This window comes from Oryctolagus cuniculus, chromosome 1 (genome assembly GCF_964237555.1).
Source record: "Oryctolagus cuniculus chromosome 1, mOryCun1.1, whole genome shotgun sequence".
NCBI classification, from domain to species: Eukaryota; Metazoa; Chordata; class Mammalia; order Lagomorpha; family Leporidae; genus Oryctolagus; species Oryctolagus cuniculus.
The window spans coordinates 163,777,609-163,791,575 of record NC_091432.1 but is presented as its reverse complement, the minus strand read 5'-3'; positions in this window follow the sequence as shown (position 1 = coordinate 163,791,575).

The window sequence follows — 13,967 nt, the reverse complement described above, 5'->3', positions numbered from 1 at the left end:
CTCATTTAATACTCACACTAAACCTGGATGTTGATTTTTTTGAAAACCCCCGCTTTACAAAAGGAAAATCTCAAGTATAAAGAAGTTAAATAGTTGCCTAGAGCTTTCAAGCAGCAAGTGGGACTCTTAACAGGGAAGATGAGATCCTGTTCAGTAGAACCACAATCCAAGGAAGTATTGTTAGTATTTTTTTAACAGAGTTAGACAGAGAGGGAGAGAGGGAGAGAGGGAGAGAGGGGGGGAGGAAGAAAGAGAGAGAGAGAGAGAGAGAGAGAGAGAGAGAAAGGTCTTCTTCCTTCTGTTGGCTCACTCCCCAAATGGCCACCACGGCTGGCACACTGCGCTGATCTGAAACCAGGATCCAGGTGCTTCTCCCTGGTCTCCCACGCGGGTGCAGGGCCCAAGCACTTGGGCCATCCTCCACTGCCTTCCCGGGCCACAGCAGAGAGCTGGACTGGAAGAGGAGCAACCGGGACTAGAACCTGGTGCCCATATGGGATGTTGGCGCCGCAGGCGGAGGATTAACCAAATGAGTCACGGCGCTGGCCCCAGTCTTGTTTTATAAAATATGAAGCAACATGGTCAAGACAGTACAGTGAGTAGTGATAAAACATGTTCTCAAATATGCCTTAACCATGTAGCTTCAACCCTGGCTACAAAGCACCAAGGAGCTTTAAACATAAGGATCCCAAGAATTCCTCTGCCGGAACTCAACTCTCAACTAATGAAGTCCCAGTCCTCTGTGATGGAGTCTAGGCCTTGGCATTTTCTAAAACTGTATCAGATTTTCTTAATGTACATCAATGGTCAAGAAGCATTACTTTTATATGACTATCATATCCACCTGAGATCGTAGGAAATGCCGGATTATATATATTTTAAAATTTTTACTTTTTACATGAGCTCTTCATCAAAGCAGTTAAGGCATGGAAGCTCCCTTCATCATTAAGAAATGAAGGCTGTGCAGCCAGTGCTGTGGCGCGGTAGGCTACGCCTCTACTGGAGGTGCAGGCAACCCATAAGGGTGCCGGTTCATGTCCCAGCTGCTCCTCTTCTGATCCAGCTCTCTGCTATGACCTGGGAAAGCAGTGGAAGGTGGCCCAAGTGACTGGGCCCTGACCCACTTGAGATCCCCAGAAGAAGTTCCTGGCTCCTGGCTCTTGATCAGCCCAGCTCCGTCCATTGTGGCCACTTGGGGAGTGAACCAGTGGATGGAGGACCTTTCTCTATGTCTCTCCCTTTCTTTGTAACTTTACACTCAAAATAAATAAGTAAAATGATTAAAAAAGAAACAAATATTGTGCATATAAAATAGTATTGTTTTACATTACTGCCAGAGCTCAAGTGGACTGGCAATGTCTCTAAGTGGGTTTGCAATAATAGGGGAAGACTGCTTGTAGGAGACAGCTATCGACCTGAACTGAGGAGAAATATACAATGAAAAAGATGACAAGGCAGACTGTTTTATGACCTCTGCTCATTTTTCCCGTTATGCTACATGCCATTGTTGCAGAAGCATCTTGTGAACCCAGGTTCCTGTCCAATGCAAAGGTATAGTCTGCTTCTTAGCACCAGGGGTAAGTAGGCTTTGCTATATCCAAATTATTAGGGGAAAAGTGTTTTCTCTTATGGAATATCACTTAGATGCTGGATATAGAACTACAAGATTCAGGAGCAGTTTGTCTGGACTCCTACCATTGTATATGACATGATGTTTCACAGGGAGACGATGACTTCTACCTGCACGGGGTGGGAACACTCAGCTGAGTGATTACCAGCCAATGGAAAGTAGCTATAGTGAGTCTATGTGTGTAGGTAAAGGTGATGAGGTAGGTGTGTGTGAAGGTGAGGAAGTGTGAAGGGCAGTAAGCAATCCATCAGGCAAGGCAATGCTAGCAACTAAGGAAGTGGATGAAGCCAAACCAAGAGATGCGCTGATGATGCCACAGAGGCAACCACTCGCCTGCCAGGGGATATTCCCACAATTTTCTCTAAGAAGGGAAGTCCACAGGATGAGGAGCACATGAGGAGAAACTCTTTTTATTTGTCAAGAAAATACTACCCAGACTGTAATTGCTTTGTAAAAAGAATTATCCTGCAAAGGGGAACACAGTAGCTACTGTGTGCCTGTGTATTTTTTCCATAAATTGCTTCATCATGAGGTGAAATGAGCCACTGATAGGGTGGGATGTGTATCCGACAAAGCTACTCTTTGTCCCAAACATGTGACCCTGGGTTATCTATTCTATCCCAGAAACACGTTGACTAGTGACTTTAGTTAAGGCATCCACACACACCTTTTTGCTCACAAGGGAAGAATCAATGAGGTCTCTACCACCTTATTCCCCAGGAGGCTCCTCCTGGACCACCGGACCCCAAAGCAGCATGTCCTCTTAGGATGGACTCTGCTGTCACTGAGGTATTACTGCACAATCTCTGCTTCACAGTCCTGTGTTCTGTTATTGAAATTTGCTTTGCATATTATCTCAACTACTCTGTAATTTCTTGTGGTAGCGAATTACCAAGAAGAGAACCTCCATAAAGTTCTGTACTGCTTGCCTCCAAGAAATATTCATTCCCTACCAGAACCACACAAGAAAGGACTCCGTGAATTTCTATTCAGTTTCTCTTCAGCAACTGTTTCAGTTTCCTACTCTTAGTGCTTCAACCTTCTGGGCCTCACTTTTCTATCTGGAAAATGACAGAATCCATGTACTTATTCATTCACTTTTTTTTTTTTTACAGGCAGAATGGACAGTGAGAGAGAGAGACAGAGAGAAAGGTCTTCCTTTTGCCGTTGGTTCACCCTCCAATGGCCACCACGGCCGGCGCGCTGCGGCCGGTGTGCTGCAGCCGGCGCACCGCACTGATCCGATGGCAGGAGCCAGGTACTTATCCTAGTCTCCCATGGGGTGCAGGGCCCAAGCACTTGGGCCATCCTCCACTGCACTCCCGGGCCACAGCAGAGAGCTGGCCTGGAAGAGGGGCAACCGGGACTAGAACCCGGTGTGCCTGCACCGCTAGGTGGAGGATTAGCCTAGTGAGCCATGGCGCCAGCCTCATTCACTTCTTATTAAGCATTTGCCACGTACCAGATACTGTTTCAGGGGACGAAGATACAAGAATGAAAGAGACATCTGCTGTGCACATAGAGCTTGCCTTCCAGTGGGGCAGATAGTGAGAGGGTACTAGGTCAGATTGTGACAGTGGTTAAGAAGGGAAATGGACTGGTGCAATGGGAACAAAGAATAATGGTGATGGGGCTGGCCATCTTAGATGGAAAGGTCAGGAATGGCCACTCTGTGGAGGTGAGATTTGAGCAGACATCTGAAGGGGTGAGGTGGGAGGCCTGGATTGAATTTCTGGGTTCTGGCTTTAGCCCGGCCCAACCCCTGCTGTAGCGGTCAGTTGGAAAGTGAACCAACAGATGGGAGCTTGCTTTCCCTCTCTCTCCCATATCCTGTGTATGTGCGTCTTTAAAAATAACTGAATAAATAAATAGATAAATAAATAAGCATGAGAGGATCAGGACCCAAATACCAGGGGAAGCATGGTCCAGGTGGGAGGAAAGGCAGATGCAAAGACCTTGAACAAGAGCATGAGGAGCAAAGTGAGAAAAACATGGCTTGGGCAGCCAGCCAAGAGGAGCGCCAGCACAAGGAAGCATCAGCAAAGCAGCAGGGACAGACTGGTGGATCTCATTAGCCAACATCTTCAGTTTCATTCACTATGTTTTGAGTAGTAGCCAGCCAAGGATTTTGAGGAGGGGAATGCTACAAATCTGATGTATGGTCTGAAATGATCTCTCTGGTCACTCTGTGGAGACCACAGAGGGTCAGGAGCCAAAACAAAGGGAACAGTGAGGATACTATAGCAGGGAATCACCAGCAATCAGGGGAAGCTATGCAGGTGGTGAGAAGTGCCGGGGTGTATCTGGGAGACAGAGCAGATTCAGGACTAGCTAAGGAATAAGACACGGGCCAGGAGATGGAAATAAGTCAACAGCACGGGGTGCATGGCTGAATCAAAAGTTTGGTTTGGACATGTTAGGGTCAAGCCGTGTAGCACACATTCATGTAGAAAAGCTGCTAAGGCTGCCCCACAGAGAAGTTTGAGACTCAGAGAGGATGTCAGGGCTGGCAACACGTGTGTGTTTGAGTTTTCAGCATGTGGATGGTATTGAAGGTCAAGAAACTCAGTAGGACAGCTAGGGAGGGAACAGAGAATGAGACAGCAAGGAATGAGTCCTGGGACAGCCTGATGCCAGCTAAGACTCACTGCTCAGTAAACCAAGATGAAAATCAAAAGTCCATGCAACTAGTCTACATACTGCTGGCTTAGAGCAATGTTTTCTTTCTTTTTTTTGTTGTTGCTTGTTCTAAATCTAATCTTGCAAATAAGCCAACACAACAAAATATATGAAAACTCTGCTGGTTTAGGAAGGAATACAAGGGTACAGGGGTTCTACCCTTTGCTAGCAAACCCTTCCTGGACCCTGGGCTTTGAGAAGGACAGCTGCCCATGACTGGGACAGCTTGACGTTCCGCACTGAAGATACTGTTTGAATATTTCTCCACATCCGGTTTCCAACTTCAAGCTAGGCAATGAGGAATTACACTTGGTGAACCCAACCAGGGAACAGAAATGATGCAGTCGACAGGGCCAATGCTGTAGCATAGCAGGTTAAGCCTCCACCTGAGACACTGGCATCCCATATGGGCACTGGTTAGTGTCCCAGCTGCTCCATTTCCAGTTCATCTCCCTGTTATTGTGCCTGTGAAAGCAGTGGAAGATGGCCCAAGTGCTTGGGCCCCTGCACAAATGTGGAAGACCTTGAAGAAGCTCCTGGATCCTAACTTTGGCTCTGCCTAGCTCTGGCAGTTGCAGCCATTTGGGGAGTGAAGCAGCAGATGGAAGACCTCTCTTTGTCTCTTTCTCTCTAACTCTGCCTCTCAAATAAACAAATAAATCCTTTTAAAAAGTGCATTTGGTATGTGCTGTGGACTACAGGTTAAAACCCAAATCCCCAATGTATTGGAGTTGAAGTAAGTAGTTGGGGAGGCATTTAGATCCCAAGAGCAGCGTACTCATGATGGGACTGGTGCTTCATTAGAGACAGGAGAGAGTTTGCTTCCTGTTTCTCTCGTTCTCTCTCTCTCTCTCTCTCTCTGTCCCCACAATGTAAATACACCCAGGAAGCAGATCTTCATCCAAAGCAGCTGACACTCTGACCCTGGATTTCCCAGCCTCCAGAACAATGAAATGAGTCTCTGTTCTTAAAGCCACTCAGTCTGCGGCATCTTGGGATACACAACCAAAGTGACTCAGACACAGAAAATGACGGAGCCATTCCTAGTCCAGGCAGAGGCCTGGCAGCCACAGGAAATGTCAGGCGAATGTGGAGTGTGGGGGAGAGCACGGCCGGTGCCTGCCTCCCTGTGATGAGCCTTGCTTGTGAACAGTTCTTACGTGATGGAGTCAGGACACAGTGCTGCTGTGGGGAATCAACACATTTCGTCCGAAAAGCAGGGCTTTTTCCCTTCGCTCGTGTCTCATCATGCTTTCACAGTTTCTAGCCACCAAACCTGGTGAAACAAGGGATCTATCAGACCAGCAGAAGGGAAATAATAGATATAACAAAGAACTGGAATAAAACAGCCTTCCACCCTGCATCCAAAACACAGGCCTTCTAATTCTTTCTGACCTAGATCTCCATCTGGGGAGGCCCTGAGTGCATACTGACCTCACTCTCAGACCCAGAGGACAGGGAGAAGGACCTTGGGGCTAAACCCTTTCCAGACTCACCTTTGCATACCTTCAGGAAAACTGGAGAATCAATGCTGGTTCCCACCGAGCAATGCAACACCCTTCCTTTAAAATGGTTACTTCTCAGTGAGAATACATTTAAACAGCAGCATTGCAAAGGTCCGAAAGTACATTTCTTCTTCCTTCTCTTAATTTTCCCCCTATTTTAATGGGTGTCTTCTCTGAGACATTCATGCATTTTTTTAACGTTAATTCACTTAGCAGGTATTTACCAAGGCACCTACTGGGTAGCAGGTACTGGGCACAGCAGGAAACAAGACAGACTTCCCTGCACTCATGGAATATGCATTTGTACAGTAGGTGGGTAACAGGAAAATGGCAAATAACCACAGAGACAGAATGTCTGACTGCAACTAGAATAAGTTAGGTAATAAAGGTAATGTGATAGTGTACCTGGGTGGATCGTTTTTATTATTATGATCTGAGAGGGGAGAGAGAAAAGAAGAGGGAGAGGGAGGGGAGAGAGAAGGAAGGAGGCAGGGGGAGGAGGAAGAGATACACAGAGGGAGATCCCATTTTATGGTTCACTTCCAAAATGCCTACAATGACCCCTGGCTGGGATGAAGTCAGAAGCCTGGAATGCAATCCAGGTCTTCCCTATGCAATTATCTAATATGGAGAGGATTCAGGTGCAGAGAATATATCCCTGAGTAAGGTTGCAACAAAAACTAAGAAGTGGGCTTTCATCTAAGCCACCAGGCATAATCAGGCCTTCACATCTTTATTTTTGAATTTACCCATTATCTTGAGGATGGAGGGGAGCTTTGTAAGGGCTAACTGAGCTGCAGCAAGTGACCAACCAATTGGCAAAATTCATGAACACATACTTGATGGAGCAGGATATTCTTGTGATCAATAAGCACAGGAGAGAATGTCTGGCATCATTTTCTATTAGGGAAATGCCAAGTAAAATCACAATGAGCTGTCACTCCAACCTATAAACACAATCAAAATTTGAAAATGTAGTGATAGCCCCAGAGGCTGAGAAAATTCTGGAGAAACTGGATCACGCACACATTGCTGGCAGGACTATAAACTGGTATAACCACAAAGCAAAGCAGTCTGGCAGTCCCTTACAAAACTAAATGTGTAATTACTATATGATTCATTAATTACAGCCTGGAGTATTTGTACCAAAGAAGTAGAAAGGGGGGTTTTTACAAAACCTGTACATGACTCTTCATAGCAGGTTTATGTGTAGTACTCAAAGACTGGAACCAACTCCACTGTCTTAATACATAATCGGTTAAGCACACTGGGTACGTCCTTACTATCACGTACCACTCAGCAATAAAAAGGAATGAGCTATGGATAAAAGTTATGATATGGATGATGTTAAAGTGAACAATACTGAGGGGAACAATCCTATATCAAAAGATTATATTTGTATATTCTGTGATTCCACTTATAAAACATCCTTGAAATAAAAGATATGCAAAAAGGGAGAACAGATTAGTGGTAGCCAAGGAAAATGAATGGAAAAGGATGCAGGAGGGAGGTGAGTGGGAAGCGCTGTGATATTGGAACCTCATGTATTGGGATTGTGTTCATAGAAACATAAGGTGAAATACGTGGTAAAATTGCATAGAACTCAAGCCACAACCTAGGAAATACTGATAAAGGATAATTACCTAAAATATACAGATCGTTCTTAAAATTCACAAGAAGCACAAAGAAAATGAACAACCCAATTAAAAAATGAACGTAAGACCTAATTAGGCATCCCACAGAAGAAAATACAGATGATAAACAAACATAGGAAAAGGTGCTCAACATCCTATGTCATTACGGAATTTCAAATTAGAGTGACATTGAGATTCCTCTACAGAGACCTATGAGAATGGCCACAGTCCTAAACAATGACAACATCAATTGCTGGTTAGCATGTGGATCAACAGGCACTCTCAATGACTTCCTGTAGGAGTGCAAGCCAGTTTGGACTCCATTTTGGGGATTTCTTACAAAAACTAAAGCTACTGTAAACATAAAGTCCAGTAATCACGTTCCTTTTCCCAAAGGAAAAGGAAACGTATGTCCACATGAAACCAGCATGTGGATGTACAGTAACTTTATTCATGCCCGCCAGAAACCTGAAGCAACAAATTTGTCCTTCAATAGTGAAGGGATAAATACCTGTTGTACATCGAGATGATGGGACATTACTTGACACTAGAAGAAATGAGCTATCAAATCAGGAAGACATGAAGGACTCCTAAATTCTTGTTACTAAGTCCAGTGAACTAATCTGAAAAGGCTTCTTACTATATGACTGAACCATGTGACATTGCAGTGAAGGAACAGTGTAGACTAAATAAAAGGGATGAAAACGGGCTGAAGGAGCACAGACGTTTTTAGAGCATGGAATGTATTCTGGATGCTAATAGGATAATGAATACAGGGCAGAGCGCATTGTCAAACCCCATGGAATGCACAACATTAACAATGAATGCTCATGTAAGCTATGGGCTTCAGGTAATTAGGATGTCAGAGTGGGTCTGTCTGTTGCGACAAATGTGTCCCCAAGGTACAGCGTACCCAGAGTGGAGGCCTTGTGTGGGAACTGGGAGACACGCAGGAACCCTATACTTTCCTGTGAACATGGAGGGAGGGCATTATGGTTATTTTCTTGTAGTTGTACCTGTGGAATGCATGACATCTGTTCTTTCTATAGTGCTAAAGAAGTTTTAAAAATAAAAAAGTGAAATGTATTAAAGGGATTATATAAAACTAAATGCGTACACCAGTACAGATAAAATGGGAACTCTGAACAAGGTTGGTAGGTTGTATCTATCTCAGTGTTCTCATTTTTTTCTTCCTTCCTTTTTTTTTTTTTTTTTTTTTTTTTTTTTTTTACAGGCAGAGTTAGACAGTGAGAGAGAGAGAGACAGAGAGAAAGGTCTTCCTTTTTCCGTTGGTTCACTCCCCAAGTGGCCGCTACGGCTGGCACGTTGCGGCTGGCAAGCTGCGCCCATCCGAAGCCAGGAGCCAGGTGCTTCCTTCTGGTCTCCCATGCGGATGCAGGGCCCAAGGGCCTGGGCCATCCTCCACTGCTCTCCTGGGCCACAGCAGAGAGCTGGACTGGAAGAGGAGCAACCGGGGCAGAATCTGGCGCCCCAACCGGGACTAGAACCCAGAGTGCCAGTGCCACAGGCGGAGGATTAGCCTATTGAGCCATGGCACTGGCCTATGTCAGTGTTCTGATAATGCTAAGATACTGGACTTCAAGATATGAATGTTAGCGGAGTGATTAAAGGAATATAGGGTCTCTCTGTTTTCCTTCTTATGACTATATGGGAATCCATAATTACCTCAAATGAAAACATTTTACATTTAAAATTGTAAATCAGATAAAATCATTATCCTACTTAAACACATTTAATTTACTCTCTTTAGACTAAAAGCAGAACTTCTTTCTGTATTATGTACAAGGGTACTTATAAAAGTTCATGGATGGGGCTGGCGCTGTGGCATAGTGGGTAAAGCTGCCACCTGCAGTGTTTGTATCTCCTATGGGCATGGGCTTCAGTCCTGACTGCTCCACTTCCAGTTCAGCTCTCTGCTAATGCCACTGTTGCAGCCATTTTGGGAGTGAACCAGTGGATGGAAGATCTCCCTCAACTCTCTCTAACTCTCCCTTTCAAATAAATAAATCTTTTTTTTTTTTTTTTTTTTTTTTTTTTTGACAGGCAGAGTGGACAGTGAGAGAGAGAGACAGAGAGAAAGGTCTTCCTTTGCCGTTGGTTCACCCTCCAATGGCCGCCGCGGCCGGCGCGCTGCGGCCGGCGCACCGCGCTGATCCGATGGCAGGAGCCAGGAGCCAGGTGCTTTTCCTGGTCTCCCATGGGGTGCAGGGCCCAAGCACCTGGGCCATCCTCCACTGCACTCCCGGGCCACAGCAGAGGGCTGGCCTGGAAGAGGGGCAACCGGGACAGAATCCGGCGCCCCGACCGGGACTAGAACCCGGTGTGCCGGCGCCGCTAGGCGGAGGATTAGCCTAGTGAGCCGCGGCGCCGGCTAAATAAATAAATCTTTAAAAAAAAAAAGAAAAAGAGACTCTCTCTGCCTCTCCTCTCTCTGTGTAACTGTGACTTTCTGATAGATAGATAGATAGATAGATAGATAGATAGATAGATAGATAGATAGATAAGGGGCTGATGCTGTGGCACAATGGGTTAACGCCCTGGCCTGAAGCGCTGGCATCCCATATGGGTGCCGGTTTGAGACCCAGATGCTTCACTTCCAATCCAGCTCTCTCCTATGGCCTGGGAAAGCAGTGGAAGATGGTCCAAGTCCTTGGGCCCCTGCACCCACATGGGAGACCTGGAAGAGGCTCCTGGCTTCAGACTGGTGCAGCTCCAGCCTTTGCAGACAGTTCGGGAATGGGCCATCGGATGGAAGATCTCTCTCTCTCTCTCTCTCTATGCCTCTCCTCTCTCTGTGTAACTCTGCCTTTCAAATAAATAAATAAATAAAATTTAATGGGAATAGAATTAAAAGACAATTTTAATGTGGTTCAAAAATTTTTGAAATCTATGAATAATTATCACTTAATATGCATTTTCAGGAACATGATATGCTGCACGCATTTAGAATATTTTGGCACCCAAATAAACAAATTTTAATTCCAGTTTTCCACAATTATGTTCAAATGCCTTTGTGAGCTCTTGCATGGCCATTCCTTTGTCAGGTTTTTCTAAGTGGTTTCCCTCTCCATCTCCCCCTCCCTCTCCCCCTCCCCCTCCCCCTTCCTCTTTCAGTGGGCCAGTGGGGCTTTGACTAAGGTGCTTTCCTTCTCTTCCTTGGTCTTGTTAAATTGCTTCCTTCTCTGAGCATTTACACTTGTTACTTCTACTTGGATCTTCCTCAGGTCTTTTGTGTGGCTGCCTCAATCTTGTTCAACAGTCAATGTTACTATTTCAGAGGCTGTGTTCCTGTGCACTCTGTTTCAAACGAGCTCCCCACAGGTGAGTGTTTGCCTGGTGGTTTAGATACTAAGATGCCTGTACTCCACATCAGAGAGCAGAGTTTAAGACTTGGTTTCAGTTCCTGATTCCTCTTCCTACTAATGCAAAACCTGGGAGGCAGCTGTGATAGCTCAAGGAAGCCAGCCCTGGGTGAAAACCGACTTCTCACCTCTTTCACTTTCTAGACGCTTCCTAGGACTCCTAAGATTGGATTTCTGTGAGGTATGAAATGTTTGGCTGCACAAGGCCCAGATCCACTAGCACAGAACTAACTGTGGATATTTACTTTAGCCTTTTCCCCCCATCAAACTGTAAGCTCCTTGAGAGCAAGAACCATATCTTACTACTTTCTGGGTAGCCAACCGCTCACAGAGTGCCTATGACCTAGTAGGCCCTCAGCAAACATCTACTGACTAAGAGAATAAATTAGTGAGAAGAACAAGAGGCCTTAATAGGGCAATTGCCTCTCAAAATAGTTTATTTCCACAGATGTCACAAATATATATATATATATATATTTTTTTTTTTTTTTTGACAGGCAGAGTTAGTGAGAGAGAGAGACAGAGAGAAAGGTCTTCCTTCCATTGGTTCAACCCCCCTAAATGGCCGCTATGGCCAGCATGCTGTGCTGATCCAAAGCCAGGAGCCAGGTGCTTCCTCCTGGTCTCCCATGAGGGTGCAGGGCCCAAGCACTTGGGGCATTCTCCACTGCCTTTCCGGGCCACAACAGAGAGCTGGACTGGAAGAGGAGCAACCAGGACAGAACCTGGCACCCCAACCGGGACTAGAACCAGAGGTACAGGTGCCGCAGGTGGAGGATTAGCCTAGTGAGCCGTGGCGCCGGCCAATATATTTTAATATCACTATAAGATAAATTAAAACTGAAATATTAGAAACTTTAAAACCACATTTTGGATTTGGCACAGTGGTCAAAATATAGCTTAGGATGCCACCACATGGTCATGCCTGGATTTGAATCCTGGCTCTACTTTCCGATCCCCCTTCCTGCTGACATGCACCTCGGAAAGCAGTAGGTGACAGCTCAAGTGCTTGGGTCACTGCCACCTACATGAGAGAACCAGAACGAGTTCCCAGCTCTTGGCTTCAGTGTGGTCCAACCTGTCTGTTACTGCAAATATTTGGTGAGTGAACCATCAGATGGGAGATCTTTCTCTACCTCCCCCAGTCTTCAGTCTCTCTGCCTTTCTTAATATCATATTTTCTAAAATATTTATTTGAATAGCAGAGCAACAGAGAGGAAAAGACAGTGAGAGAGATATCTTCTATCTACTGGTTCAATCCTCAAATGCCTGAAACTGCCAGGGCTGGGCCAGGCTGAAGCCAGGAGCCTGGAATTCCACCTGGATCTCCCACATGAGCAGCAGGGACTTAAGCAGGTACTTAAGCCATCATCCACTACCTTCCCAGCTGGATTAGCACGAAGCTGGATAGGAAGCAGGGCAGCCAGGAGTTGAACTAACGTTCTAATATGGGATGCTGGTGTCACATGTGCCGGCTTAACCTGCTGCACCACAACACTGGCCCATTCCCCTCTGCGTTTATAACAAAATTAAATAAAAATTAAAATCTGCATTTTTGAAATACTTGCTTTTAGTGGATTTCACTGGAATGGGTTATAAATAACAAAATCAACAATAATTGATATGCTTATTACATCCCATGTTCCATGAAAGGAAAGTTTTTATGCTGTTTCTGGTCACTCATGAAGAGAAATGAAAAATAATATTGCCGTGAAACTATTCCAGAGTACCAGGTGGTCCCTGGACCTGAGAGGGCAGTCTGGATTAGCCTCTTCAGCATCCAAAATGAGCTCTGGTTTTGATTTCCCTGAGGCTTCAAAGGTAACAAACCAAAACCTCATGGCCAGCGCTGCAGGTCACTTGGCTAATCCTCTGCCTGTGGCACCAGCACCCCAAGTTCTAGTCCTGGTCGGGGCGCCAGATTCTGTCCTGGTTGCTCCTCTTCCAGTCCTGCTCTCTGCTGTGGCCCGGGAAGGCAGTGGAGGATGGCCCAAGTGCTTGGGCCCTGCACCCGCATGGGAGACCAGGAGGAAGCACCTGGCTCCTGGCTTCAGATCAGCACAGCGCCCGCCATAGCAGCCATTTGGGTGGTGAACCAATGGAAGGAAGACCTTTCTTTCTGTCTCTCTCTCTCACTGTCTAACTCTGCCTGTCAAAAACAACAACAACAACAAAACCAAAACCTCCTATTTTTATGTTCCGCAGAAGTAAAACTGAAGCCGCAGCACTCACAGAACTCCAAAAAGTAGCCCAAACAGCCGCTGCTGCTGAAATCTTTATGTGTGGATTGTAACCCAGAGGAAACATTTTTGGGCACGTGTGGATGAGGGCAGTCTGGGATAAGGTTCGACACTCAAAGTGCTGACACACAGGATGACGATGCGGCCAGGGACCTGGCATCCCAGGCAAGGTTACTACCAAAAATAGTGTGTGCCTGCTTCCCGAGGAAAACAAACCATGGAGCCAGGCTGCCTCTTCATTCTGTCAACAACATAAAGGTACTAAGATTCTCTGAAGACATTGGTGAGATTCTTCCACTTTCCAGTGGCCTGCTGCTGTGTGACCCAGCATCTGGCTTCCTGTTTGGTTAGTTGAGGTCTTAGAGGATGAAGATGTAATCTGTGAAAACAGATAGGAAGGAGCAGGAGGCAGGAGATATAAACGACAGACTTCTTAGATATTCCAGAGAAGGATTTCCACAAAAACCACAAGATGGCGCTGTCTACTATGAGACTGCGTTCTGATGCAGCACAGAATGCAGAAGAGATTCTTTCACATTCCTCATTGATTTGCAAGATGTTGGACTTTTGCTCCATTGTCCATTGTATTCACTGTGTTGTGTGACTATGGGGAGTTCTGGGTCGCAATGGGAAAGGAGTCTTGCACAGTTTCAAGAAGGACAGTGAGTGAAAGGATAGACTGTGAGGAAAAGCACTGAACATTCAGGCGAGAGGATCTGTGCAGTCGTCACCTGCCGCGATGCTGGAGCCAGGTGTCAAGACTCAGCTTGTGTTTCCACATCAATGCCAGGAAGAATGCGACCTGATCCAGTTGTTGTAGTTCAAGCAACTCCGATATCTGTTTGTATCCATCAGAACCCAAGCTTTTACTCTTTCTCTTTGGGGTCATATCATAT